The sequence below is a fragment of the Pleurodeles waltl genome, chromosome 7 (genome assembly GCF_031143425.1).
Source record: "Pleurodeles waltl isolate 20211129_DDA chromosome 7, aPleWal1.hap1.20221129, whole genome shotgun sequence".
Taxonomy (NCBI): Eukaryota; Metazoa; Chordata; class Amphibia; order Caudata; family Salamandridae; genus Pleurodeles; species Pleurodeles waltl.
Window position 1 is genome coordinate 91289665 of NC_090446.1, and position 25482 is coordinate 91315146.

The following is a 25482-nucleotide window of genomic DNA, read 5'->3' on the forward strand; positions in this document are numbered from 1 at the left end:
ATCTTGCAGACAAGCTCACCCTCTATGGTGGTTGTCAGCACTCCTGCTGCCAGGACACCATCAAACTGCTGACTAAAGTCCTACTTAGGAGTTAGTACCTCGTGCTAGACTAAATACAGCATTAATTTACCCACTTGTCTGATCACAAGCTAAAAAACGCATGTGATATTAGATGTGTTATATACCTCATATCTGTGGTTAACAGATGTGCATTATTTCCCATAAATATATATTTACCCCAAAAATTTGACTCTCACTTAAGCTGGAAAGTCTCATGGTGATCCGTCAAGTGGGGGTTGATAAAAAGGGGGTTCCTAAAATGCATTTTTCCCATGTTAGTTTCCATAGGGATTTTGAACACAACTACAGCCTGAACCACTGAACGAATTTACACCAAATTTGGCACAAAGCTAGCTCTTGGTTCAGAAAGTGCCCTTTTAGTTAATTAGTGTACATTAGTTCAGTAGTTTTCTAGTTATTAAATGAAAACCACATATGTAAATATAGGAACGCGGATCCTCCATGGATTCAGAGGAAAAGCAAGTCCCTGATTGGCTGGCAACAACCTGACAGAAAAGTTACAGGCGCCATTCTGTTTCTCGCAAGGCCAGGGGGAGGTGGGGTGGAAAAGAAAACAATGCAAAAACATATATGGGGTCGGGATACTAGTATCCTGACCCCATAAGACACATGGAGGGGTCCCTTAGGGACCCCCTAAAAGGCAAATAAATTATCCTTTTTTGTTATTTAACCGATTCATTGTTCTTCGAATCTTCCTTGAATCCAGGGGAAAAGCAAGACCCTGATTGGCTGGCCGCAACCTGACAGAAATAATAATATGTGCGTTACAAAAACCATAGAAATTCACTGAAAAAAATAAAGGTTACAAGGATGTTATAGTTCGGTTGACATTTTACCCATAAAAAAACATAAGAATTCAGCAGTTATAGTTATACTTATAATTATACTTATCTGAAAAAACTTGAATTCATGCCTGAAAGTAACTTTGGGCAACGCGTTATAGTCTCTTAACATAAGTATGGTTTTCAATGGTTTTGTAAGGCAAAAAGCTCGCTGTTGGTAAGCAGATTGTGATTTTACTAATTTGGTGTAAATCAGTCCAGTAGTTTAGGAGAAATTAAACAAAATCCAAATTTGCATATCTCTTGTTGTGATGACTTCACAAATAATAATGAGCTTGAGCATGGAGCTGTGGATTGAATGCCAACACTTCAAACCAGGAAGTGTTGGCAGCCATCTTGGGAGTCGGTTTCAGCTGAGTCCCACAAAAACGTTTAAAAAAAAGACGTTATGAATTTGGGAACATTTTTTTAAAAATAAGCACAGCTCCTGTTCTTGTTTTTTTCAAGTCCCGGGGGCATTGCCATTTTCTATGCGGGCGTTGATGCCTCCACAGCCCCAGGGACCACCACCTCCATGGGGCACTTGTGAAAATTAAATGCAGGGAGGCGTCTGTCCCTCCTGAAGCCCTGGGGACTGTCCCCGCCCCAGGGCACTTGTGAAAATTTAATGCAGGTTGCCACCGGCCACCTGCTGTCCCGGGGACTGCCACCTCCCTGAGGGGCTTATATTAAAGTGAGTGCAGGGGGGTCGCGTGGCCTCCCCTGCAGCCCTGGGACGGCCACCTCCTCAGGGCACCTATATTAAAATCAATGTGAGGAGGGCGCCTGGACCCCCCCACAGCCCCAGGGACTACCACCTCCCTGGAGCACAAAAGCAAGATTGAATGCAAGGGGCTGCTCTGTCCCCCCGCAACCCTAACGACCGCCACCTCCCTGGGGTACTTCTTTGAATGTAATGCATGGGAGATGCCCACCCTTCTTCCACAGCCCCAGAGACTGCTACCTCCCCGGGACTAGCTTAAAAAGAGATAGAGGGTCCATTGCGGACCCCCAGGCCCTGGAGATCACAACCTCACTGGGGCTGTTTAGATGTTGGAGGTAGAGGTGTACGCCCCCCCTCAAGGAGCCATAAATGATCCTGGGGACTGTCACCCCCCAGGGATGCTTCTGCTAAGTCACAGGGTGCCCATAAATATTTAGGCCATGCCATTTGGGAATGGGGTCCCTGGGGTTGAAATCAGTCCGGGGAAGAGAGCATGCGGACTAGTGGCCAATTACAACTGTGCATGGAAAAGGCTGTGTGCAGCATGGGGTTAGGTGGTAAGGGGTGTTGTCCACAGGGACTGAGTGCAAGCCATGCCCTGCAGCCAACTCTCATTGTGCATGTCCAAAGGCTGTGCGCAGTGCAGTGATGGTTATAGCGGTTGGCTGCAGGGCCTGGCTACTGATCAGTACCTATGCCAACCCCCGCTGTGCATGTCCAAAGGCTGTGCGCAGTTTGGGGATGGGTGGTAATAGGGGTTGGACAAAGGGCCTAGCTGCTAGCCAGACCCTGCAGCCAACGTTGCCATGCGCGGTGGTGGTTGGATTAAAGTATAGTAGTTAAGATTACTTTATGTTTAAAAAAAAACATAGAAATTCACTGAAAATAACAAAGGTGACAGGGACATTATAGTTTGGCTCACATATCACATGTACAAAACAATAGTAATGTCATATGAGAGGTCATCAGTGATGTCACTGCCCATGTCATGAATGATGTAATATGTGAGGTCATAAGCAGTGCATTGCAGGGGTGCAAATTATAGTTAACTCAGGGAACTATAACTGCTGAATTCATATTGTTTTGTATGTGTGAAATGTGAGCCTAACTATAACCTCCCTATAATTGAATATATATTTATATACATATATATGTGTGTGTGTGTGTGCATATATATGTGCATATATGTATATATATATATTCACTGAAAAAAACAAAGGTTACAGGGACGTTATAGTTAGGTTCTAAATTTACTCATACAGAGCCATAGCAAGCCGTAGAAATTAAACCCTAAGGTAACTATAACTCGCGTCCTCGCCATGCACAGTTGTCTCATCAATAAGTTAATTGCAAATGTTGCAGTGACCGTATGAAAGATGGCATAGAATATGTCATTAATAATATAATTTGTGGAGTAATTAGCTGTGCATGGCGAAGTGACTTATTTGTCTCCAATTTAAAATAAAAAAATTTATTTGTTTTTTTAAAAATATAATAAAAAAATATATATTTAAAAAAAAAATGGAAATGAGTCCAGTCGGATTCAAACCCCCCCATAGCTCAGTGTGAAAGTCTGCAACCTTCACACTGAGTTATGGGAGTTTTTCTTTTCTTTTTTTCCTAGGCTGTTATGGGCTTTCGTATATTAATTGAAAAAATAATAATAATAATCAAACGCCCCTTTATGGGCCCTCTGGGACCACGGAGGAAGCTTAAGGGCTCCCCATTGTTCCCTATATATATTTTCTATTTCATTTGTTTTAAAAAATAAAATAAAACGCCCTTTACAGGCTACCTGGCACTGCGGGACAAACTTTAAGGCTTCCCTTGCAGTACCGTTGCTTGAGCAAGCACGGAGCAGCTTTGACACCAGCTCTGTGCTTGCTGCAGTAGTTTATCTCTGTCCCGGAGATGAAACTTAGGATTTTGACTGTGGGACCTGCTTTAAAGGTCCCGCTGTCAAAACCTGAAGTGTATGCTGTGGCTTAGCTGTAGCTGCAGTGCTGCAGCCAAGCCACAGCAAACAGCTATGTCCCGGGGAGGGGCACCCCCAGATCATAGCAGGAGCCAGACCTGGGGGGTGGTGGTCCTAGGGCCATCAGTGGCTCCAAAAGGGGGCCTCTCCAACACTACATAGCCCCCAGGTGTGGTGGCCCTCCCTGGGCATGTGGGTCCCATAGGGACCCCCTTTCTTTTTTTAATACTTTTTCCCGGGGGTGGTGGTCCCTGGGGAGCGGTCCCATGTGTCCCCCCATGTATGTAAATAGACGCCCTGGTGCTGGTGATCCCCGAGATGTGGCAGGGGGCACGGGTCCCATCACATATAGTTTAATTAATTAATTTATGCCCCGGGGTATATTTATACCAAAGCCCTGGGGGGGGGGTGGTCCCTGGGCTGTGGGAACCACGGGCCCCCCTGTATATATTAAATTGAAAGCCCTGGGAAGGTGGCAGTCCCCAGGTCAGAGAGAGACCCATGCCCCCCCTGCATATAAAAATATAGGCTTTGGGGAGGTGGTGATCCCTAGGGACGGTGGGGGGCTGGGAGGCTTCCCACACAAAAAATGTTATACTTAACTTATATACTTGTTAAATATAAGCTTTGCATTTCCCTGCACGAGCCCTTCTTTGTTAGTAAATACTTCGCAGCCAGAGTTTTAAAAATGTTTATTTCCCTAAATTTCTCAAAAATAAGCAAAAGCGTGATCTGTGTTCCAACAGCTAGCTTTCTGCCAAATCTGATGTAATTCCATCCAGTGGCTCGGCCTGTAGTCTTGTCTAAAGAATCCTATGGAAATTAACATGGGAAACGCATCGGTTTTTCAGCCCCGTTTTTCTCGGCACCCACTTGATGGATCACTCCAAAACTTTCCATGTGCAACAAGAATAATCCCAACACTTTTTGGGGGATATTTTGTGATGATTCGTCAAACGGTGCCAAAGATAAAGGCAAGTCAAAAAATGCTTTTCCTATGGAACCAATGTCCTAACTAGGTCGCCAGTAGGTAATATATATATATTTTTAAATGCATGTGATACTTACTGCATGGACAAAGTATTGCATTGGGTAAATAACACACTATAACAAGTTTGTGAGGTCTCTGAAAAACAGTGGAAAGCACTACTTTAAAATACTTCCAGTAATAAGCAGGTGATTCCTGAAAATGTAAGGAATGAAATAAAAGCTGTAAAACAATACAAAGACCCACTCAATTTTGCAAAAACACAGAGTACATTCATTGAGCTGAAAATATGAAATATCACACATGCAGTGAACAATTGACAACCTGAGCCGGTCTGGTTGAAAAGTGAAACCTTTACTCCACATCCTACGCACACCCGGGGCCCTCCAATAATAACTACCTATATTTACATAGCACTTCACGCATCACTTCTGCTGTTCCTAAGCCTGCATTTCAACCCCATCTTCAATTTTGCGTTAAATGGCCAGCAGGCCTCATGTCAAAAACGTGTGTCTTATTTTCTCATTTCACCAGTGGGTCATTGAGTTTGCAGGGCCTGATGACTCGAAGCGCAAGGTATTGACAGTCAGCTGACAATTAACGGACGGCCTGACGATCCAGGGCACGCCACAGGCCATCCAATGCCTTGTCCATCCAAAGTCGCACGCGACCAAAGGCCCTTCGAAACTGGATAATCGCTGAAAACTGGGAACATCAGGCCGCTGAGACGGAAAATGCACAGCACTAAGCACCAGTGCTTAATTTGTAAATACAAAGGTGCTGGTGCCCAAAGCCCTCTTAAACACGCGACTGCTGCAATTAAATGTGCGAGCACGGAATACTGAGGCAGCGTAATCCTGAAGCCATCTCGGTCTCATTAATCCATATAAAGCCACTCCCTGCCACTCCAGATCACTCTTGCAGCTTTCTGCTTTCTCCCTTTGTGACGCTTTTTTGTGTTTCCCTTCCTCCTCTTTCCCAGATGGGTCTTTTGCTCGTAGCAAATGCTTGAGGCTGAAGAATAAGCCCGGCCATCAAAAACAAGTGCTGGTGCTCAGCACCGGAAACAACAAGCACAAATTAAGCACTGATTAGCACTTGTTAGGACTTCAGCTGGTGCCAGACAGGCTGGCCCACAAGTGCACCGAAGGGTCATTAAGAGAAGGCCAGGGGGCGACAAGAGCGCCCTCACCGAGCAGGCGCGCGCCTCATAAGGTCAGCGTCATTCCTGACACGACATGAAGATATTAAAAAGGTTGACATTCGTTGACGTTAGTTTTGACATTAATGATCTGTGTGGTTTTCCTCTTATTCAGAAAAAAAGGGCCGGTCCCCAAAAATAAGTGCCGGTAGCCCCAAACAACAATCACCGGCACAAATTAAAGCACTGGCTCCAATAATCTTTACGCCTCTTTTCAAGAGTGGTGCTAACATCTGTGTCAGGAATGCCATCGGGAACTTGCTCGGCCGAAGGCGCACACACCCGAAATCATGGTACCGGTAGTCTTGTTTTCACCCTTGGCTGAGTCACATCCTCTGCAACCCCTAAATGACTGCACTTGTCAAGGACCAGCCTATGGTGCCACGCCTTATTAGCACAACTTTAGTGATATTCCCATCATACCCAGTCAGGCATATGACATAACATTTCCATCATACCTCTTTCAGGCATATGACACCTAGGGCCAGATTTACTAAAAAGTGGTGCAGCGCTGTGCCAACATTTGCAGTACTGCTCTCCGTCACTTTAGAGACGCAGGGATGTGCTGTATTTACAAAAATACGGAGCAACCCTGTGTTTCCCCCTGTGCCAGAGCTAAATTTAGCTGCCAGCGCTATGCAGGTACACTTGCACCATAGTGCACGGGTGTCTGTGTTGAGGGGATGGATTATTTATATGCAGGAAGGTGTCCCTTCCTGCACATAAACAATCTACAATGGTGATTTAGCACTTCTATGTGTGCTGCAGAATGCAGCACACGTTGAAGTAGCAAATCGTTATTTTTGAATGATTGTTTATGTGCAGGAAGGGACACCTTCCTGCACAAACATTCATTCATGGCCTTTTGCTCTTTCTATGTGTGCTGCAGAATGCAGCACACATGGAAAAAGCAAAAACGAGGAGGAATGAAAGTATTGCTCCTTGTTGTGCCATGCTAACGCCACCCCTGGGCTGGCATTAGTTTTTGCAGCTGACACAGATTTCCGCTTTCTTGTAAATCTGGGGCAGGGTCAAAAGCAATGTGTGTTGCGGTGGAACTCCCACAGCAACACCCATTGCATGCCCCTCTGACACAGAAAACTGTGTCAAAGCGGCCCATATTTACAAGTTGGTGTGAACGCACAAAAAGTGGCTTGGCGGCACCTTGTTAATGTGGTGCACTGCAGAGTGCCACTGGAGCGTCACAAAAAGTGATGCTCTGGTGGCACAAGAGCCTTGTAAATCTGGTCCATAATATTTCCACCATGACCTCACTAATGTTGCTTTTTGCCTCACAGACCTTTTGTATGTGTTCTCCTATGGTTTATCCTTGACAACATCTGACTACATGTGCCATCTCCTGAAGCTGCCCAGTCTTCCCCAAGAGACTGTGAAGTGGCCAGCTCGCATATCCTAGTAGCTACCACTCATGGGAGGGACAACTACTGAAATCCACCACAAGACCTCGAAGTGTCATGAGAACTGGAAGTCTCTGCTGCCATCTTGGATACTGAGGCTGTAAATGCCGTGCCATCTGGAAAGTGGGCTCTTTGCATTGAGGATCCAGCAGCGCAGGTCAGAATCCTCAGATGCTGTCTGTAGTCGGCACCTTGCTGATTCTCACTGGGTGCCTCACATTCACATTGGACCACAAAAATGCTATATTGCCCGAGAAAATGTATTAAATGGCTGCCGCTTGTATTACCCTTTGTTTACCAGACAAAACCTATACGGATACATGAACTGCATCTTGTTCAATATTAGAGTCATAGTTGCTCATCTACTACAAGGTTCTTCTGGTATACCAACCTAGAACTGTTTGCGACTATAGAAGTTCAGAACCTTTTTTACCCGTGGTCTTTATTAAACGTAAGGTTCATGTTTGGCTATTTCCTTTTAAACCCATTCTTATCTCGACCTCAGACTAAGGCATGGCGTGCCCACCCTCCCAAATTCAGGGAAAATCACTAACGTTCTTTGATGCAGTCCGATTAACAAAGTTAAACTTAGATGTTTGGCCTACACTTAGACAAAACGCCTACGTTTCCGGCTTTGAGAATTCACAAAGGGTGTTTACTTATGTCTGCATTCGGGGTGGATCTCAGCCCTTTGTGAATCAGGCCCAATAATTGGGAGATCTAGCAGATCACAGATCTTGACACCACTGCACAGGAGTGCATGATTGAAACTACCAGAAGAAGGCTCTGTGAAACAACAAAGGTGTGGGTCTGTATTTGGTGACTGTGGAGAAAATGCTGATTAATTTTCATAACGTAAACTTTCTTTCAGATTTCGTTCTCATGAGAAGCCTAGCTTTGGTACTAACCCCCTATTGTTTTAGACATTTGGAGAAGTAAAGCAGTGTCCTTGAATGCCGAACATCCTGAACTGTGGACTGACCTTATATACAAGTGTTTCAGTCCTGTGTGGAGCTAAATGGATGGATGAGGTTCCTGAGACAGACTTGGGAAGATGTGTTGATGTTTCAACTTGGAGTCATATCATTGACTGCTATTTGATGATGCCCCTTTAACGTAATATGGACTATCTCTCAGAGCCAATAAGATTGCCATATGAACTTTAATATGTTTTTGACCAGTTGGACTTTGGTCAGAACATCAGATTTCTAGATGCCCTTCGACCAGATACCTTTCCGATGAAGAACCCTGAATGCTGAGCCCCTTGCAAAGGTATCTTCCTCTCTGTTTTGACCCCTGAAGATGCCCGCTACAACTTAGAGATTTTCTCCCTAACCCAAGCAGAAGACTCTTGATCAAGCTTCTAACATGCTGAAGCCTTCCTTTTTTACCTATCCTTCTTCCTTAGTTTCCCATTGCCAGAGATTACCGTTTTTCAAATACCTTTTTCCCTTTTTGTCCTCTTTGTTTTTTGCCCCCATGTGTTCCTCCCTGCCATGTTATTTCCTAATTTTGCAATTGCAGGGTTTCCCCTGTGCTCAGCTGAATTATAACTCTGCTGATTTGAAATTGGCTGATGCTTGTCAAGCCTGAGCAATTCTTGATTTCTATATCTCAAATACTCTTGTTAAGGTTTTGTAATCTTATTGAATACTTAGTTTTATTAATGTTAATTCGCTTTGGTCAACCCTTGGTAATTCTGTATCTTTATCATTTTGTTTGAGTTTGTAATAAACCCTCCTCAACTTTATTCTTAACTGGTGTTTCCCTTGTATAGCCAAAATGGTCATACTGTTTAACTTAATTGGTTTGTATTGAAATTGAGTTGTTTGGTTCTGTCACATCCTGTTGCAGGGTCCAAAGATCCATCGACCTGTAGTTGAACATTGATTCCTGTGAAGAATGAAAATTCTCTATCACCATTAAGTGAAGAAGTGGTTCAAATTATCATGAGAGAGACCTACTCAGTTGCGGCTTGTGGGGGCCATAAGGGCCGGGGCGGCACACTGGGGAGATTAATAAAAAAACTTTTTTTTTTTTTAAACTTACCTCCACACCCCGCTGCCGATCCTCCATCTCCTCTGGCTGCAGGCACAGACTCCCAGCCTGTCCTGTGGCCAATCCTGATGCTGCTCAGAGTAGTGTCAGGATTGACTGAGACCACCCAGCCAGGGCGTTCCTAGGCAGACTGGAAGCCTGAGCCTGCTCTATCCAGCCCGGCAACATCGTGCCGGCCTGGATAGAGCACACTGCGCATGTGTGTTTGGCCTGCCGGCAGAATGCACTCTCCTCAGTGCTTGTCATCCCCGATGCCCCTCCCATTTAACATTGAAAGGAAAATAAACTTGGTTTATTATCCTATCATTGTTAAAGGATTTGCAGCGCTTGCTGTTAGCAACGGGGCAAACCTCCGCCATAGCGGAGGAGCCGCCACTGGGCTTACTTAACATAATTGTTTGCCTTACAGGGAGATGGCTATACAGTCTCTGTTCCTTATTATTTTAGATTATTAATTAAACTCCCATCCCATGGCTCCATCTTTCCGTCGCTATGTGATTCTCTAAGCCATTGGTGACAGTCATATGGGCAGAAGGGTCCATGCTGCCTCCACAATTGAAGATTTGAGGTCCAGTGCATCCAAGAAAGGAGACAGCGTGACAATCTGTCACAAAAGTCACCTTTGAGACACAGTATTATCAGTCATAAGTTCAAATTGAAAGTAATCTTGCCATTACTGCAGGGCTTCGTTCAGTTCTAGGATTTTAAACCACAAAGCCATTACCCACACTCACACTGTGCAGGCAACTGTCTGGTGGTGAATATTCACATCAAAAAGCTGTATTTTTTTTAAATAACCAGGCTGTTTAACCACCAGAACATCTCACAGACTGTTTAGGTTTGACCTAGAGGTAGCTGTATCTGTCTCTATAGCCTCACGTTTTCCACAAATAAAACCATAATAAAAATAGATACAAACATTTGTATATAGTGGGACATTGGGTCGGTCCTCTTTCTGCACTGCTCTGTTCAAGTGTCATTCACTTTTTGCTTCCACCTATACAGCATCTAGCAGTGGATAAATGGATCAGCCCAGTTCGGTAATTTTTCTATGGAAGTGCATTGCACTGCCTGTGAGTGGTCATGTGTGATGCTTGCCTTATTCCAAGGGTGAACTGGAGTGCATTTACACCTGTTGACACATTTAGGGGTGACGTCTTTAGAATTGTAGTTGTGAATAGTGATGGCCTCCCTCTGGCCTAACGCCTAATTTGATTTCCCTAAAACCTTCCCATTTCGTAGTAACTCCACATTTACTACTAAAACATACACAGACAAGGACACACGTGCACGCACACATACGTAAACACTTATACAAACATTTCGCATTTTGTAGTAATACTGTAGTACTGCTGTACATTCTACAATATACAATTTAGTAAGAGCCCCCCCTTTAGGTTTATTGCATATGATTGCAATAAAATAAAATTAAAAAACATTGCAGTCTTGGCAAGGCCAGACCTACTTGTTTTGCCATTGGTTGTTTGATGTGCTGTCCTTCCCCGGAATTCTTTTGGAAGCCACAGCCTGGATGGAAACCCTTGGCCACCCTCCCGGGCCTGCATGCAAGCTGAGGAATGTTTATATTTCCAGGGTGACATTCATTCTTTTTTTGCCAGAGGGTGTCCACCTTGTTCTTACGTACCACTTCCACTTTCTTGTATTTTTCTCGGTTGCACCTCTTATGGTGTGCACTCTCAAGGTGCAGCGTGGGAAGCGTGGTTCTGGAGCATGAAGTCTACTTATCGCTTGAAACAACCTTGTTAACGTGCCTACGCACAATATAAATTTAGAAAGATTAATAAATTAAACGCATTTTCAACAGCAACATTTTTAAAAAAAATCTGAAAAATGAAAATGTTCATTTACATGCATCTTGACACACAAATAGGTCTACTGTTTCTTGTAGTTCGACAGATGCACAAGCGCGCTGCTGGAGCACAGAATTTTATTTTTATTAATTAAAGTGATCAGTGACCGCTGGACTGATTATTTCATTTTTCGTCAGAGCTTGCTTCGTTGAGTTATCAGCGCTCGTGGTTCCCGAGAAAGGAAACAGCTGTCTCCTGTGTCGAGTGAAAAGAACACATTTGTTTTCTTTCTTCTCTGTTGTCAGAAGGAGACAAAGCTGTGTGCGTTTCCCCTGAAGAAGTTTACAAACATTTGCAAGATGTCAGGAATAATTAGACAACGAGGTTTTCTGTAAACCAGGCACAAGAAGTGCGTCTGTTGTAGGGATCAAAGAATTTAGGTTGCCTTCCATGTAAATCCGAATGGGATGTCTTTGAAGGGAAACTCTCTGGGTTGCTTTACAAAATACACTGCAGACAGCTCCAAAAGGCTATTGCTTTCTTGCCTCCAGTTTGCACAGGTAACACATCCTCACCCTTCACTAGTGATGGAGCTAAAGGAATGTGACCACTTTAAAAGCAGAATCCTTACTGCAGATTATTGATCTTGTTTTGTGTACAAATCATCCAAAAATAAAAGAAGAAAACCCATTTCTAAGAAAAATTAAAAAAAATGTATAGAAGGTAATTAAAAAATATTAGACCTGACAACCTTAGGGTGGTCTTCCCCCAACTTTTCGCCTGACTCCCTCCATTTTTCTGATCTTGTTTTTGCTGGTTTTAGGACTCAGGGCACTTTGCTAAAGTGCTTGTGTGCTCTCCCCTAAGCATGTTAACACTGGCTCCTACCCAACTGGCATATTTATTTGCTCTATCAGTCCCCAGTAAAGTGCACTATATGTGCTCAGGGCCTGTAAATTAAATGCTACTAGTGGGTCTGCAGCACTGATTATGCCACCCACATAAGTAGCCCCTTAACCATGTATCAGGCCTGCCATTACAAGGCCTGTGCGTGCAGTTTCACTGTTACTTCGACTTGGCATTTAAAACTACTTGCCAAGCCTTAAACTCCTCTTTATTATATATTAGTCACCCCTAAGGTAGGCCCTAGTCAGCCCATAGGGCAGGGTGCTATTTAAGTAAAAGACAGGACATATACTGGTAAGTTTTACAGGTCCTGGTAGTGAAAAATTCCCCAAGTCGTTTTTCACTATTGTGAAGCCTGCTCCTCTCATTGGACAGCACTGGATATTCCCTTAAGTAGTAATTTCTAATCTGAAAGCAGTGGCATTGACATGTTTGGTATGGTTGGAATGGTAGTGAGAACTTTTGCTTACTGGTGAAGTTGGATTTAAGAATATTATTTAAGAAATGTCACTTTTAGAAAGTAGGCATTTCTCTACACTTCCTGCTCTCTGTGCCTTACAGCCTGTCTCCAATCCACGTCTGGTCTGTGCTGGTTAACAGCTCCCCTTCTGCATTCCACCCAGACAGTCATAAACACACGACACTCAGCTGCATCTGCATTTATCTGCATACTGATGGGTCTTCTTGGGTGGGAAGGGTGGAGGGGCTCTCCCTTACCCTTCAAAGGCTAGTGGCCTGAACCCACACAAAGGACAGATAAACGCCACAGACCTTTTGACAGACAGGACTGGGTTGAAAGGGGAACTGCTGCACTTCAAAACCACTCTTTGAAGTTTCCTCCACTTCAAAGGCACATTTGGGGATATATCCTGGGTCCGTGACCCCCTAAAATCAGAATCTTCTGGACCTAAAACTGGACCCTGAAAAATGCTGTACCTTGGGGAAATCTGCTGAGTCAGAGTGGATTGAAGATACCTATCGAAAGTTAACCAAAAAAGAAGTTGAATGGATATACCTGAAAAAATGAAAAAGTGAAGAATACAATTGGAACTCTTTCTTTCTGCTGAAAAAGAGAACTGAACCAGTCATAGTCCTGAGAAGAACCCAAAAGTATTAGAGGGGTCGAAATGTGTTGATGATTTGCCTGGAGAGTGTGGTGTTATGGATTCGAGAAGTCCTGCAATGAATCAGAAAGGTAATATGAATTGTAAAAATCCACTGGACTAAATTGGAAATGGCACTCCCAAGAAAGGATTAGCTAGAGCAACGGTACTCAAAGTACGGCCCGCGGGCCGCCAGCGGCCCCATGGACCTAGCTTGGCGGCCCGCGACACGCACACCAAACGCCACATCATAATGGCAGCAGTATGTAAACATAGAAGAGGGCCGCGGGAGCATGCTCCCGCGGCCCTCCTTTGTGTTTACATACGGCGGCCATTGTTTATGGCGTTGCCCTGACGATCCTGGAAGCCAAAGCCCCATAAAAGTCAGCGCTTGCAGCTAACTTTTATGGGGCTTTGGTCGTCTGCTGCCCGCCTGCCTGCCTGCCTGCCTGCTGTTCCACATTTGTGGCATCTTTACAGTGCTTTGAGTCAGGTAAGGCTCTTTGGTTATTTATTTATTTGTTTTTAATGTAGTGTGTGTTACTGGGGTAGGCGTGAGAGCAGATTGCGCTGTGTGTGTGTGTTACTGGGGTAGGGGTGAGAGCAGATGGCGCTGTGTGTGTGCGCGCTGTGTGGGTTACTGGGGTAGGGGTGAGAGCAGATGGCGCTGTATGTGTGCGCGCTGTGTGTGTTACTGGGGTAGGGGTGAGAGCAGATGGCGCTGTGTGTGTGCGCGCTGTGTGTGTTACTGGGGTAGGCGTGAGAGCAGATTGCGCTGTGTGTGTGCGCTGTGTGTGTGTGTTACTGGGGTAGGGGTGAGAGCAGATGGCGCTGTGTGTGTGCGCGCTGTGTGTGTTACTGGGGTAGGGGTGAGAGCAGATGGCGCTGTATGTGTGCGCGCTGTGTGTGTTACTGGGGTAGGGGTGAGAGCAGATGGCGCTGTGTGTGTGCGCGCTGTGTGTGTTACTGGGGTAGGGGTGAGAGCAGATGGCACTGTGTGTGTGCGCTGTGTGTGTGTGTTACTGGGGTGGTGTGAGAGCAGATGGCGCTGTGTGCAGATGGCGCAGTGTGTGTTACTGGGGTAGGGGTGAGAGCAGATGGCGCTGTGTGTGTTACTGGGGTAGGGGTGGGAGCAGATGGCGCTGTGTGCAGATGGCGCAGTGTGTGTTACTGGGGTAGGGGTGAGAGCAGATGGCGCTGTGTGCAGATGGCGCTGTGTGTGTTACTGGGGTAGGGGTGGGAGCAGATGGCGCTGTGTGCAGATGGCGCAGTGTGTGTTACTGGGGTAGGGGTGAGAGCAGATGGCGCTGTGTGTGTTACTGGGGTAGGGGTGAGAGCAGATGGCGCTGTGTGCAGATGGCGCAGTGTGTGTTACTGGGGTAGGGGTGAGAGCAGATGGCGCTGTGTGCAGATGGCGCAGTGTGTGTTACTGGGGTAGGGGTGAGAGCAGATGGCACTGTGTGTGTTACTGGGGTAGGGGTGGGAGCAGATGGCACTGTGTGCAGATGGCGCAGTGTGTGTTACTGGGGAAGGGGTGAGAGCAGATGGTGCTGTGTGTGTTACTGGGGTAGGGGTGAGAGCAGATGGCGCTGTGTGCAGATGGCGCAGTGTGTGTTTCTGGGGTAGGGGTGAGAGCAGATGGCGCTGTGTGCAGATGGCGCAGTGTGTGTTACTGGGGTAGGGGTGAGAGCAGATGGCACTGTGTGTGTTACTGGGGTAGGGGTGGGAGCAGATGGCGCTGTGTGCAGATGGCGCAGTGTGTGTTACTGGGGTAGGGGTGAGAGCAGATGGTGCTGTGTGTGTTACTGGGGTAGGGGTGAGAGCAGATGGCGCTGTGTGCCGATGGCGCAGTGTGTGTTACTGGGGTAGGGGTGAGAGCAGATGGCGCTGTGTGTGTTACTGGGGTAGGGGTGGGAGCAGATGGCGCTGTGTGCAGATGGCGCAGTGTGTGTTACTGGGGTAGGGGTGAGAGCAGATGGCGCTGTGTGTGTTACTGGGGTAGGGGTGAGAGCAGATGGCGCTGTGTGCAGATGGCGCAGTGTGTGTTACTGGGGTAGGGGTGAGAGCAGATGGCGCTGTGTGTGTTACTGGGGTAGGGGTGGGAGCAGATGGCGCAGTGTGTGTTACTGGGGTAGGGGTGAGAGCAGATGGCGCTGTGTGTGTTACTGGGGTAGGGGTGAGAGCAGATGGCGCTGTGTGTGTGCGCGCTGTGTGTGTTACTGGGGTAGGGGTGAGAGCAGATGGTGCTGTATGTGTGCGCGCTGTGTGTGTTACTGGGGTAGGGGTGAGAGCAGATGGCGCTGTATGTGTGCGCGCTGTGTGTGTTACTGGGGTAGGGGCATTGTTTTGAAAAAGGGGGTGGGGTGGTTGTTCCCCCTCTAAGCCCCGCCCCCTCTAAGCCCCGCCCCCCGCTGTCACTTCAGTGCGGCCCTCGGCCGCAAACCATACTGCAATTTTGGCCCCCAAGAAAAAGTTTGTGAGTACCCATGAGCTAGAGGGTTAGATTGAGAAGTACAGCAATTCTAATACCTGCATCAATCAATTTACTGGTTACATAAAGAATAGTTTCCACTGGAAGCTAGGATTAGCAGGAGGGTTATATTCGGAGTTACAGCAATTCTAATCCCTGCATCAATCAATTGACTGGTTACATAAGGAATAGTTACCATTTTTTGTAAAAGTTGTCAAAATGCTTTGTTCTGCAATATGTGGTTGTGATATTATGGATATGGTTTCATAGACATGAAGGTGTGATGAAAATTGAATAATGAACTTTTAAATGTGTGGTTAATAAATACCCAGGTCTTGAAATTAAACTTTCTGGATTCTAACCAACAAATGATTTAAGGTAATTGGCAGATAGGGTATTTGTTTATTTTGTATATTTAAAGGAGGCCTAACCCTACTGTGCCCCTTTAAAAGTCAGACACTTCTGCACCTAAAACTGAACCCTGTCAGAAAGACTGCTGTGATGCCCAAAGGACTCAAATGGACTGCTTTTTTGGAAGGACAGCTCTTCTATTTTTTTGCCCTGCTGCCTCCTGCTCCCTGACTCTGCTGCCTTCCCACCACAAGTGATCTCCAAGGGCTTGTTAGCTTGCCTCCTGTTAAGAAGTCTCAGGGTCATTAAAGACTGCACCTAAGAGTGAAAATTCCCCACACCGGAAAAATCCAGTCAGTGCCTGGAGAATCGACGCAGCGCATGTTTTGCAGCTGAAAAACTGTTGCAGTGCTGGCAGAAATCATGCAGTGCTTGTTACATCATCACAGCACATTTGGATTTTCCACACATTGTCCCTGGGTGTCAATTTGTCATCACACCCCGCTCTGCAGTTAGGAACTAAAGCTGCATGCCCAGAAATTGACTCATCACCTTGCTTGCGGAGAAAGAATCAAACCATCACCTCTGCTGCCCCAGAAGGATCAATGCATTGCTTTACTTTCCGGTGCCTCCTTCCTTTTGTGGCTTGCAGTGTCTTTATTTTTGATGCATCCCAGGTACTTTGTGCTAAAGAAATACCTCCATTGATTCCTATTAATTAAGACTTACTTAAACCTCTAAAAAGTGATATCTTGACTGGTACATATTGGATTTTAATTGTTTTCATCTTGTTTTATTCAGATAAATGTTAGGGGTGGACGATGAACTCCACTCCACGTTCTGGTTAGAGCGCAGAGTTTCAAAAAGCTCAGCGTAATGGAGTTTTTTCCTTTTTCGTGCTCGGCAATGTTAAGTTGGCAAGTGCGAATGAGGAAAATAACCAACTCCCAGCTAAATTTCTCAATGCTGGCGGTCGCAGATGGTCGTTACCACCCATGTTCAGAAATTTCCGTTCACGTTGAGGAAGTTGTGCCTCAAGTAGAAAATCTACTGGAGCCGCAGAAAAGAAGCAGTAGCCTCTCGCACTGAGCATGGTGCAGTTTACACTGACCTTTCAGAGTGGGACAAATACCCACTCACTCCGCCGCGTGCAGAACTCCGCGTAACGCTGCAAATTGTTTTGGTCAACTCCAGCCAGGCCTAATAAATGTTATCTATTTTTCTAAACTGGTGTGAAGTACTTTTTGTGGTGTTTTTACTGTGTTACTTTATGAGTTATTGCACAAATACTTTACACATTACCTTCTAAGTTAACCCTGCCTGCTCTGTGCAAGCTAGCAGAGGGTGAGCCCAGGATAATTTAGGTTGTGCTGTGACTTACCCTAACAAGGAATGTGGTCCCTATTTGGACAGGGTGCATACCTCTGCCAGCTAGAGACCCAATTTCTAACACAAGACTATTAATTTAATTTAAGAATTGTTGTATTAAAAAAATAGAAAATCATTGTTGATTCCACAGTGAATCCTAGAGAGAGAACATCATTTTAATACTACAGAGTTAAAAAGAGGTGAGGAAGCAGAGGTAGAAATAGGTTGTGAAAACTTTTAATATAAAATATTAGGGAGCGCAAGGGACCCTCACAAAAACAAGTGAACGGTAGGAAGGAGGAGGAAAGGGAGCAAAGGAATGGATAGCAATACAGAGGTCAGATTACTTATAAATCTACTGCTGGGTAAATTTGTGTTGCAGTTTGTAATGTTTAATTTGTAATGTGATCATTGATCATATCACTCTATTAAAATAACTTTCTAAACTCTATTGATCTTGGCATTTTACAGCACACCTTTAATAAGTATTTGTGCACCACAAAAGTATTATATAATGCTGTAGTGTAAAATGAAATGATGGAGTCCTCTGCCGGTGTAATGAGAGGTCCCTGAGTGTCCCATGTCTAACAGATATTCACTGTCCTTGAGCTGAACAGGAGGCCACCTGAATTGTTCCCCCCCCCTCCCTTAATAGGAGCAGCAGAGGCCTGCTTTACACCCCTGGTCTGACATCTTAAAACCTAAATTTGAATCCTCATAATAAACCAATCCATTGATTTATATTTTTAAAACATTTTCAAATTGTATTAGGAATGGTTCTTTTTTTATTTAAATAAGAGGCAATCATAAATCAAATATTTAATAATAATTTACATTTCCCTTTTTGCACAATAAAATATTAATTTAATTTAGTTTAAATTACCATGAGATCTTAGAGTTCTTCAACAGTCTGAAAAGGCACAGGCGTATAGTAATGGCATCATGTAGATTAGAGTTAGCAATTTTTTTAAAGCAGGGTTGGCATTCATCACAGTACGTGCATTTCTGCTGCTCTCATTACCTTACCCTGCAATATATTACCACCCTTTACGTTTACCTAATCCTATATGGGAAACCCTCACTTTCAGCTGTTGAATGCAAATTCAACTTAGGTCCTGAGTTGTAGTTTGATGGAGGGTACTCCGTGCATCAGGGTGGGGGAGGACATTATCTCTGCCACCTTGACCAACTACTACCGATCAGATTTAAAGATGACCCCTGACCCAGCATTTATCTCTGTACACTGAAGGGGATCACCCTCGCAGCGATTCCTTTCAATGTACAAACATTTTGGTGGACAGCTCCATTGTTTTTGATTGCCAGTCCCAAAATTTTGCAAAACAAATTCCAAGGTTGTGGGGATTATTATTTTTTTCTGTCGCTTTCCACCCATTTTTTACTGGCAGTGACAGAAAGGGAAACAAGATAATACACTAACCACCCAAAATAGGGTACACTGTGCAATGCCATCCTGCTGGATGACCCCTACCCTGTCGTGCCATCAGACAAAGCTCCCTTTTAGCTCAATCAGTGAAAAGGTTAGGTAAGCCTATCTGTTCATGAGGCGAATGGAACAAGGGGTTGGCGACAGGGTAGTTTGTCATGTTGGCAACGGATGACCTAGTCACCAAACTCAAAGTCAGAGCCCTAATCTTTTAACCTGTCAGACTGATGATGTTTTATGCCCAAAGAAGGTACTTCTTCGAAATTGTTTAGGTCACGAAAAACTTGTTGATAGAAAGGCAGGAAATCGGCCAAGGTGTTAAGTTACAGGAGATAAGTAGTTTGGTGACTACATTCAGCTCAACACATTTACCAAGAATTATTTGAAGCTCTAGTGTCTCCATCTTATGTTTCATATTAAATTGCTGTGACAATTGTCAGGGAAGAGAAGCTGCCTTTTGGAATGCACTAGATGTTGGTCTGTTATCTGTATTGACCTCCTCACAGGACTTAAGATATTTCACTTGTGTCCATAATGTTAAGCATAATCGAACAACTGTCTTACATACTGCAAAAAATATCCATACTTTTATAACTACTTTTGCAGGAAGTCGTGCCATGGGAATGCATATGGACTGGAAGAAGAAGAGAAGTGTGAGATTTAGTAGAAGGGGCCTGCTCCCCCAACACAGCATTAAAGAAAGTAAAAAAAAAGTACTTAAAGCTTATACAGCCAAACTTTGAAAAAATATCTGCAGATGTGGATTTCCCAGCCATCCAGTCACCAGAGATCAAAGTGATTCAGGGTTTAAAAAATTTTTTGTCCTGATTCTACTGGTGAGCCACAGACTTAAGTTGACTTTTTCAAGAAGGCAGAATAAACCACTGGTCAAGATAGATAGCAATTAAAACCAATTGTAACTGTAAAAACTATTTGTCGCATTTTAACACAAGGGAAAAAATGCCTCCTGATGTAAAATATACAATGCAGTTGCCCGCTGTATTTACACTTCTTGACTTTTAGTTTAAATAAAAATCGTTTCTCAGGGTATTTGTTCTAGTTAATTTTTCAATACTGCAGAATTATTCTAAACCATTCACATATTCTTGACGACGTGAGAATAATCACTGACTGGAACCTCAGCATACTTTGAAAAAATTGATCTATTAAAAAGCAAAAAGTCTGTTATATAAATGTAGAAATTGTTTGTCAATCCGGGTTCTCCATTTCACTCTGGTGCAAAATCCTTTCTGTTTCCTTCACTCCATATTCACTCCATATTACTTAACGAGGAAAATAGTGCAATAAGGACTCTCCCTCTCTCGCCTACACTTGTGCAAAGTTTCTGTAATGTGGCTCAAAAATATATTGAATTTTATTCTGTTCAAATCAAATCAAGCAAATCTTTATTCGATCAAACTTTTGACCATAGAAGCACAAATAAAAGAATACAAAGATTTTAGGCCACACGTCCTATTTTACCTTTGTGAGTCAGTCCCATTATGTAAATTGGGAGACTTGACAAGCTGCATTTCCAGAAATCCTGAAAATAATGGTCCTCATTTACGCAGCAGCTGCGCAAGAATAAATCCTTATCTACAAAGCGCTAGAGGCCTCTAGTGTCACTTTTTACCACCACTGCATAATTTTCCTTTAGCGTCGGATCTGGCTGCATCAGATACTGACAATGATATGCAAGGTAGGCATTTCCCCTTTAAAAATGATGCAGGACTGATGAAACCATAGTAACAAGCTTTTCCAAAAATGATGCACCTTTTGGAACAGTCGGGCAAAGTCTGCAATACTTTAAACAATTGACACCTGGTCAGGCCAGGTGTTAAAATGACACATTGGCACAGGTATATAAGGAGAACAGATCCAAATCACCCTGACAAGCTCAAGGACAACATGGATCTACTCCTTCTTCAGCTTGGAGGACCAAAAATACCAACGTAACTACCACCATCTACCACAATCACCGCCACCCGCACCACAGGGGCAGTGCAGGAAAAGGGAGCACATATATCTGCAGCGTACCTCACTGATTGGACTCAGGGAGGAAGAGGTAATCACTCATTACTGTCTGCAGAGGGAGTCCATCATTCAGCTGCTCCACCTCATTGCACTCATTCTGCAGGCAACGATCGACAGGGCAACCTATATTCCACAATAGACCAAGCTCCTGTCCGTGTTACACATGCTGGCTTTGGGGTCCTTCCAGACCATCCTTCTCAGCATTCCTCCCCTCTGTGCTGGGTGCCATCATCCCGCTCATACCCCACCACATCCTCTTTTCTAACACCCAGCAACTGCAGCAGGAAATTAAACAAGGTTTTAATGCCTTCACTGGCTTTCTGCATGTGCTGGGTCCCATGGACTGCACACATCTGCAACTCGTTCCTCCTGCTGCTACTGCCCATATATACCGCAACAGGAAACGTATCCACTCCATCAACGTAAAGGCCATTGTTGACCATCGTGGATTGATCACAAATGTGGTGGACAAATACCCTAGCAGTGTACATGATGCCTTGATATTCCGACAGCCCATCATCAATCTACGATTCCAAGATGGACAATGTGGAAATGGCCTACTTGTAGGTAAGCAAACAGGAACTACCTAACAAACACAATATATAATTGATATGGTGGACACAATACACAGATCACTGTCTGCCTGCACAGATAGGGACTGCAGGGTGGGATTAGGGCTGTTTCACATCCATGCACCAGGCTTCACTTTACATATCCAATGCAAATCACCCTGACATACTTGTGAAGAAATCTCAAGCCAGTTTTACACATATTGCATGATGTAAAGGCACACAGCCATGCATGGCAGGCAGGAAATCTGCCCAACATCACTTGATGCAAGGGAGGTGTACCATGCACACTGGGGGTGTTCACATGCAACACACATGGGCCATCAGCTGTGTCATGACTCACACATCTGGGACTAGGGGGCAGATTTAAGTGTCCCTTGTGCCACATTAGCACCACCCTAGCATGATTTTTTTGATGCTAAGGTGGCCTTTTCTCCATGCCATATTTACTAAATGGCGCAATGCATGTATTGTGCCACTTTGTATCCCCATGCACCACATTATCCCTGTGCCGGACATAATGTATGCAAGGGGGTGTTCCCTCGTCAGGGTGGAGGGGGGGGTGAAAAAATTATGCAAAGAAATCTCGAAGATTTCTTTGCGCCATTTTTTGTGGCATTTTTAACTCCTGCACGGAACAGACATTAAAAGGAGGCACTCCACTGTATTCACTGAGCCCCAATATGCTTTGCAGGAATAGGGTGAACATTTTTGACGCTAATCCTGCATAGTGCCAAATTACCACCAACAAGTTTGATGCTAGTTCCCTAACTACCGGCATAGTGCACTGTATCTTAAATATGGTGCACACATGGTGGTGTTTGGAGGGTGCTAAGGGGTGAAAGAAAAGTGGCGTTGCATTGGATGCAGCACCACTTTCCTTAAATCAGGCCCTAGGTGTAAGGTGACAAATCATGGCCAATGGACAGGTGATATGTAACTGTGCAAACGTATAATGCTAAGCAAAATAAGTCACATCTCACATTTGTGATGTGTAATGCTGCACAATGCCTCTGAGGCAGCAGCATTGGTTGGAACTTACTCCACACACACAAATACCATCCTGAAAGCAAACAAACCCTGATGCAAGTGTGAATGTGCACTCGCTAAGCATCTTGTGGGCAAGTCTAGTCAGGAGGAACCAGAAAGTGCAGGAGGCCCCAAGAATTGTGTACCAGTTCCCCTTCTTAGAGACATTGTACAGTGCAGGAAGTTGTGTAGCTGGACTGCAGAGGACCACTTACAAACTTCAGGATACATGTGTTACGTGCACAAATTGGGCACATGCCGTCACACAGGAACACAATATTCTCCCACTGTGACGTGATCACTGGCATTATTGACAAATTATGTGGTCATAAATGGGAGAAGGGCATGACAATACTATTACACATAACACACATGGGCAGGACTATTGCAAGTACAGTAACCCAAAATAAGGACCTGTTTTTTCTGTCATACATTTCAGCTGACCGAGGATATGGCATCCAGCAGTGGGTGATGACACCATTTGCCAACCCATAGACTGAGCAGGAAAAGGCCTATACCCATGCACACATCCGCACAGGGAGCATAGTTGGTTCAGTTCCACTGCCTGGACGTTTCTGGGGGTAGACTGTTGATTTCCCCACCCCTCATCTGCAAAATCATTTTAACAAATGCAATACTGCACAATATATGTATGCGGAAAAATGGCCCCTGGGATGAATAAGTGGAGGACCCAAGGGAAGAGGAGGAGGATGAGCCACCACATGATCGGGACATACAGAACACTGGTGCAGGTGCACGTAGATGTGCCCACATTGCCCCAAATTTATTTTCATGAGCACATGCGACTGAAGCTATGATAATGCCAAACATGTAAATAAATTATTTCACTTAACATATGTTGTCGAGTTTATGTCGCATTCCCAATTAAAAACACCTCACCCACATCCAGGACACAATAAGAAGGCCACAACAGGCGTCAATCAAGTGTGAACACTGGCAACATCCTCAAAGTACCAGACACAAAGCACTGACCTCTGAAAAGTGTGATGTGTAATATATGCATTGCCTGTCAAACAACCATGTTGAACTGAAAACACTCATAACTGCCAAATAACTGGAGGTACCAAATAAAAACAGACAGATCTAAATCAACATGTGATGCATTAGGCCCAAACTTTTTGCTAATGTCAGAAAATAGTAGTGATAAATTGAAACAGTAGATCAGTGTGAGATGTGAGACAACTCAATGGCCCAAAGATTGATTTCACTGGTGACAACTCACCACATCCGTGTCATTTGCACGCACATGTATGACAAATAGTAAGTGTACCACGCACATGTATGACAAATAGTAAGTGTATCACAGAGGACAGTACACCTGTATGTGTAGCAGACAGTTGGTCTAATAAGTATTCAACTTGCATGTATGCCAAACAATGTCATAGCATGTCTCATAATGTTGGCAATGTGTATGAGTCAATTAAGACACAGAATAATTTGTATATGGATGGAGGGCCAATCGCTGGCATGACCATTCAGCCAATCCACCCATACTCACTGTGCAGTTGACAAGGGATAAAGGGGGTCATTATGACCCCAGCACTCGGTGGAAATGTGGCAGTAGTACCGCCAACAGGCTGGCAGTACGTACCGCCACACTATGACATTGGCTGGTTGGGTGAAGCCAACCTGCCAATGTACCACACAGACCGCCATGGCGGTAGCAGCCGCCGGGCTGGAGATAACAATCTCCAACCCGGCGGCCACTACTGTCCCACCGGCAGCATTATGACCCTGCCTACTGCCATGGATTTTGTGGCGTTCATAACCCCACAAAAACCATGGCAGTAGGCCCTACCAGTGACAGGGAATTTCTTCACCTGTCACTGGTAGGAGGCCCAGCCAACCTCTTAACACTCCCCAGACATCCCCTCTACATTCACCCTCCCTCTCTTCCAAACCAACCCCCATACACGCACACCCGCAGGCATACACCACGCATTCACAGACTCACTCACACAGGCACACATGCATTCATACACGCATGCATCCATTCATTCACGCACACATCCATACACATCCAAACTTACACGCAGACATGCATTCACATTTCCATTCATTCACGCATTCTCACACATGCACACACACAAGCAAGCAACACTACTCACTCATTCGCATTCATGCACACACTCACACATTCATGCACCACCCTCCACCCCACCCCCCCGTCGGAAACTCGACTTACCTGAATCCAGGGTGTCTTCTGGCATGGGACGGGACGGGGCACTGCTACCGCCAGCAGCGCCCACCAGCAGAACACAGCCAGGCAGTATTATTTTTCATAATACGACTGGCAGCGGTCTACTTGAGTGGCACTGCTGGTGGTAGCAGCGCCACCTTAACACTGTCCGCCAGCATGGCCACAGCCAGATTTCCACCCTTCTTGTGGCGAAAATCCGTCTGTGGTCATATTATGGCGGATGGATGTTAGCCGCGGCGACGGTCTTTTGGCCGCCGTCGCCACGACAGTAGGCGGCACATTTACCGCCAAAGTTATAATGTGGTCCATAGTCTGCAGCTGTGGGTTTATTACTTATCACAAACACACCCATACGGAAGCCCAGTAGAGTCACATTCAGGTCCTAAACAGGACCTGCTACATTTTAAAGGAGACTTCCAGAGTGAACAAGTACTACATCAGGAGTCAGGATATATCTGGGGGGCAATTACTCTACTCACCACCAGTGGCAACAGAACAAATCCCAGTGTGCTGCATATTGTAGAATATGTGTGCAGGGCATAATGTTTCATGGCCCAATGACCCAATGGCCCAGTGACAATAAGGAGCAGGAAGAGCTTGATAATTATGGGGAAGATGAGGAGCAAGCACAAAATGTACCATCAATAGCAGCAATATCGCTGATGTATCATATACTAGTCATGTGTGTGGTACTTGCATGAATGACTCTCACAATGTCATAAGAGTATGACAACAAGAATCATTGCACCATTGTAAAACAACACATATAAGCACATCCAGTGTGTAGGCAAATTACCTGCCCCGTCGCAGTGTGAGGAAGTCATCCTTTTAGCATGTTCACCCAACTACTGATACTTGTGGTGACTGACCCGGGCTATACCATGTGTCTGCTAACCAGACCAAGGGCCAC